At 42.8% G+C, this 6,005-nt stretch overlaps 1 pseudogene across 1 annotated transcript; it reads right to left on the bottom strand.

Moving 5' to 3' along the window:
- Positions 1-3,353: 3,353 nt before the first annotated feature.
- On the bottom strand, positions 3,354-5,412 carry LOC308434704 (heat shock cognate 71 kDa protein-like; annotated as a pseudogene). The gene has a single exon. The product of its transcript is annotated as a heat shock cognate 71 kDa protein-like (transcript).
- Between the last annotated feature and the right edge of the window lie 593 nt (positions 5,413-6,005).

Here is a 6,005-nt window from a genome sequence, read left to right as displayed (position 1 = left end):
TTATCCTTTATCTCTATGGAAAAATTGATTCCACACAAGCGAGTGAGGTCATGCAATCTTTTTTTTTTTTTTCCCAAGACAGGTGTTCTCTGTGTAGCCCTGGCTATTCTGGAACTTGCTCTGTAGACCAGGCTGACCTCAAATTAAGAGATTCTTTCATCTGCCTCTGCATCTTCAATGTTAAGATTTTTTTTTTTTTTTTTTTGAGTTAGCCTTGGTTGTCATGGAACTTGCTATGTAGACAGAGTGATTTCAAATCTGCCTGTCTCTGCCTGCCTCTGCCTCCCAGGTGCTGGATTAAGGGCATTTGCCACCATGCCCAGCTAATATTTTTATCTTTGTGTAACACATTTTTCTCATCACTATGTGTTCTGATTTCATCATGTGGCATCGAATGCGGGTGGGTAATGTTTATGTGTGTGTATATATATACACATACACACATTGCAGTTTCATTATCCACCATTGGTTGTTAGACACTTATTTCCAATGCATGAATAATGCAGCGATGAAAGTAAAGAGCAGGGGTGATACCTCTCCTTTAGGTATTACCCGGAAGTTAAATTGCTGGGTCTTGTCGTTCAATTTTTAATTTCTTTAGGCAATGTCATTCCAGTTCCGCAGTGGCTGCTCCAATATGCATTCCCATGTTGGGTTATTTTTCTTCCAGAGCCCCAGGGGACTGGCAAAGAAATATGATAAGAATATCAGAGCAGGAGGAAATACTTCCTGGATGGTGGAGTAAAACAAGAAGCCATTAGCAAAAAACGTTCAAAACCAAAGTTTTCCAGAACTCTAAAGACGAACCAAAGATATATCAATCCATGGAGGGACTCCCTGTCTGTCTCCTAGAGAAATGGCTGTTGTAGGAGCCGTGAGTGTAGTGGTGTTTAATGAGTCTTATTTTTACCCTTTTCCACTTCCAGCCTTGAAACCTCAGACCCACTATAATGGGTCTGCAGTAAACTACAGGCAATAGGGAGGCTTCAGGCTTCTTAAAGATTCCGTGCGGAAATCAATGGGACAGCCTCAGACAGTCAGTGGTAATTTTATAAAGAAGATCTAGGGATGTCCAGGGGCTGTTTTAGCGGCTCTTACACGTGGGTCTCCTGGCAGCACACTTAACTAACTGTGAATCTCTCACCTCTTGGTTCACCTTGAGACTCTGCTCAAGCAGGAAGTGAATTCTAGGTTAAAGGGCTAGATTGCTAGTGTGAGAAGGCAATAGACACAGCACCCTCAGCAAAGGTGGGGCACCTAACAGGAAGGTAAAGATCTCTAGGGAAATCTGTTTTGTTATTTGACTGTGAAGCTAGCCAGAGACCTCAGAGGTCATACAGGTCAAAGAATAAAGATTTCAAAATCAGTTCAGCAGGAAAGACACTGGCAACAAATATAGCAGCAGCTACAGATACAAAAACAAGCAGAGGCAGCAAATCCTGTCTCTAGAACTATCATTGTTTAACTTGCCCAGTTTTCAGTGAGAAATTGAAAGGGATACAGAGAAACAGAACACTGTAGATCATACTTGGCAGAGAGACATGTTTCCCCCACAGAAATCTAAATGGTTAAGTTACTAGAAAGATAGTATTACCTTGGAATTCTTATTTCTGTAAGGTATGTAGTGATGTCTCCTCCTTCCTGATTTTAGTAACTTGGCTGTTTTTTTTTTTTGTTTTGTTTTTAATCTATTTGTTTGGTTTTGGTCAGTTTAGCTATAGCTTAATTAATCTTATCAACTAATTTTATTATCTTTTAAAAGAAGAACCTTTTGGTTTTGTTGATTTTCTGTTTCTATTGTTGTATTTATTTAAGCTTTAATCTTTTTCTTTCTTTCAGAATAGACCAAACTTCTATCTCTGATCATTTAAAAGTGTTCTTAAATTAGGTGTGGTGGTGGTGGTGGAACATGCCCATCATCCCAGTGCATAGGAGATGAGGCAGGGGTAGGGGCAGGGCAGAGGCAGGAGGATGGCTACAAGTTCAAGGCCAGCCTGGGCACATAGTGAGTTCCTGGCCAGCCAGAGCTACACACTGAGACTTTGTCACAAAATACCAAAGAAAAGAAAGAAAAGAAAAAAAACAAACCCCCAAAACAATAAAATTCTTTTAAAAAAAGATTTATTTATTTTATATATGTGAGTACATTGTTACTATCTTCAGACACACCAGAAGAGGGTATCGGATCCTGTTTCAGATGTCGTGAGCTACCATGTGGTTGGTGGGAATTGAACTCAGGACCTTTGGTAGAGCAGTCAGTGCTCTTAACTACTGAGCCATCTCTCTAGCCCCCAACAATAATGTTCTTTAACTGTAGTAATAACTTTTTTTCTTTAAAAAATATATGTATAATATATGTTATATATATATCATTGTATATATGAGTGCTCTTGTCTGTATGCCTGCATACATAAGAGGGTATTAGATGTTACTACAGATGGTTGTGAGATGTCATTTGGTTGTTGGGAATTGCACTCAGGACCTCTGGAAGAGCAGTCCATGCTCTTAACTATTGAGCCATCTCTCCAGTGCTGTGGTAATAGTTTCATCTTACTGTTTTGCTTACTAGTATAGGCACTTAACCATAGACCCCTAAATATATTAAGTAAATCCCAATAGAGTTGAAGAAACAAATAGGCAATCCAACAAAATTAGAGATTTCTAAATCCGCACCCCTCTTGAGACAGTATCTTCTGTACAGCAGCCTGACTTTAGCTGTCCGATGTAGCTAAGGATAACCTTGCATTTCAGATCCTCCTGTCTTTATGTTCCTGGTACTGGGATACTTTATGTAGCGACAAGGGAATCTAATGTGTGGCTTTGCCTATGTTGGAGAGTGTGTGTAACTGTGGAGGCCAGAGGAGGCCATTGGATCCTCTGAAACTGAAGTTATAAATGGTTTGAGCTGCTATGTGGGTGCTGGGAATCAAACTCAGGTCTCCTGGAAGATCAGCCAGGCCCCTTACTAGCGGAGTCACCTCTCTAGTCCCACACCCAAATCAGGACGATTCTTTTATGTAAGATTTCTTGAATATATGTCTATGGAGAGACACCAGATTAGTGGTTGCCAGTCAAGGCATGGGGTGAGAGAAGAAAGTGGGTGTGGCTGCTATGCATACACAGTTTCCTTTTGTCATAAAAATTTTCCAAAATTGGTTAGTGGTTATGGTTAGATAGCCCTGTGACTCTTCTCAAAACCACTGACCTGAATATGTTAAGGGAGTGGAGTTTTATGGTTCTTATATTATGCCTCAATAAAACAGTAAAAAGTAATAAAAATAAAATAAGAGTCATTCTGTTGCCTCTCTCCATCCAGAAAAAAAATGGGAACAGCAGTTTTTTTTTTTTTTGGTGCCAATTTAAATAGTTTTATTATTCCATATTACTTGTTTTGGGTCCCTGTGGAACAATGCTATACCCTCTACTTGGACTGACTTAATCCACTTCTTCAATGGTGGGGCCTGAAGAAGCACCACCAGATGGAGGAGCTCCACTACCAGGGAAGCCACCAGGCATTCCCCCAGACATGCCACCAACACTCTGGTACAGCTTGGTAATGATAGGATTGCAGACTTTCTCCAGTTCTTTCTGCTGATGCTCAAATTCTTCCTTCTCTGCAGTCTGGTTCTTATCCAGCCAGCTGATGATTTCATTTCACTTGTCAAGAATCTTGTTTGTCCTCATCATTGATCTTGCCTTGAAGTTTCTCATCCTCAACAGTTGCTTTCATGTTGAAGGCGTAAGACTCCAGAGAATTCTTGGAGGAAACTTATCTCTCTGCTTCTCATCCTCAGCCTTGTACTTCTCAGCTTCTTGGACAATGCACTCAATATCCTCCTTACTCAAGCGGCCCTTGTCATTGGTGATGGTGATCTTGTTCTCCTTTCCTGTGCTCTTATCTACAGCAGAAACATTGAGGATGCCATTGCCATCAATGTCAAAAGTAACCTCAATTTGAGGCACCCCACAGGGTGCTGGAGGTATGCCTGTGAGCTCAAACTTTCCAAGCAGGTTGTTGTCCTTGGTCATGGCCCTTTCACCTTCATACACCTAGATGAGTACACCGGGCTGGTTGTCAGAGTAGGTGGTGAAAGTCTGTGTCTGCTTGGTGGGAATGGTGGTATTGCACTTGATGAGGACAGTCATGACTCCACCAGCAGTCTCAATACCAAGGGACAGAGGAGTGACATCCAAGAGCAGCAGATCCTGAACATTCTCAGACTTGTCTCCAGATAGAATGGCTGCCTGGACAGCTGCACCATAGGCAACAGCTTCATCTGGGTTAATGCTCTTATTTAGTTCTTTTCCATTGAAGAAGTCTTGCAGAAGTTTCTGAATCTTAGGGATTCTGGTAGAACCACCCATCAAGACAATATCATGGATCTGCGACTTGTCTAGTTTGGCATCTCGAAGGGCCTTCTCCACAGGGTCCAGTGTGCCACGGAACAACAGGTCAACATTCAACTACTCAAATCGATCACGGGTAATGGAGGTATAGAAGTCAATTCCCTCATAAAGAGAATCAATCTCAATACTGGCCTGGGTGCTGGAGGATAGTGTGTGCTTGGCCCGCTCACAGGTAGTGTGGAGACACCGGACAGCTCTCTTGTTCTCGCTGATGTCCTTCTTGTGCTTCCGCTTAAACTCAGCAATGAAATGGTTGACCATGCGGTTGCCAAAGTCTTCTCCACCCAAGTGGGTGTCTCCAGATGTTGATTTGACTTCAAAAATTCCATCCTCAATAGTGAGAATTGACACATCAAAAGTGCCACCTCCCAAGTCAAAAATCAACACATTCCTTTCAGCTCCAACCTTCTTATCTAAGCCATAAGCAATAGCAGCAGCAGTTGGTTCATTGATAATTCGAAGTACATTGAAGCCAGCAATAGTTCCAGCATCTTTTGTTGCCTGCTGCTGAGAGTCATTTCAGTAAGCTGGCACTGTGACTACAGCATTGGTAACAGTCTTTCCAAGGTAAGCTTCTGCAATTTCCTTCATCTTTGTCAGAACCATTGAGGAAACTTCCTCTGGGTAGAAACTTTTTGTCTCCCCCTTGTATTCGACTTGGACCTTGGGCCGGCCTGCATCATTCACCACCATGAAGGGCCAGTGCTTCATATCGGACTGAACAACAGCATCATCAAACCTACGTCCGATCAGACGTTTGGCATCCAAAACTGTGTTGGTGGGGTTCATTGCAACCTGGTTCTTGGCCGCATCCCCAATTAATTTTTCTGTGTCAGTGAAAGCAACATAGCTCAGTGTGGTGCGGTTACCCTGGTCATTGGCAATGATTTCCACCTTCCCATGCTGGAAGACACCCACACAGGAGTAGGTGGTGCCAAGATCAATGCCAACTGCAGGTCCCTTAGACATGGTTGCTTGTGTGTAGGCCTGACTGCGCTGACGATGAGACCTCACAAATACCCAAGAGCTGGTTCCGCGTTCAATGAGACCGGAACAGCAGTTTTTAAGAAGTTGTCCCCCAGGAGACACTTGGTGGCATCTGGTGGGAGGGCTGCTACTGACATCTAGTGGACAGAGGGCGACCATCTGGTGTGTGTGGAGCAGCACTGTGGCTCCAATGGCCTTGGAGCTAAGGGTGAGAAATCCTACCTTTAGTCAAGTTCCATCAAGAACTTGCGCAGGGTGTATCCGCCCCTCCCACAGCTGCCAGGCCCTTTGCTGTAATGGCATAGCTCTGCTGAGGGCAGCTGTTAGATCGACTCCAGAAAATTCACTGTCAAGGCTGAGACCACAATCATCTTTCCAGGACTGTCCTTGGGAGACCCTTCTGTCTGATCTTAGTTCCAAAGATAGCTCCCTTCTTTATTTTAATTCACGGACACTGTTAACTCTGGAATGGACTGTACTGTCCTTTTCGAGTTGGCTGTTAAACAAGTGTGAGCCAAACTTGGGACCCACACATATGAAGGTCTTAAGATGATTTTTTAAAATGTTTTTGTTTTTTTTAGTTTTCATCCTAATTCCATTTTATATCACTA

The sequence above is a fragment of the Micromys minutus genome, assembly GCF_963924665.1.
Source record: "Micromys minutus genome assembly, chromosome: 22".
In the NCBI taxonomy this organism is placed as follows: Eukaryota; Metazoa; Chordata; class Mammalia; order Rodentia; family Muridae; genus Micromys; species Micromys minutus.
Note: the sequence above shows the minus strand (reverse complement) of the source record. Positions and strands in the feature narration are given on the sequence as shown.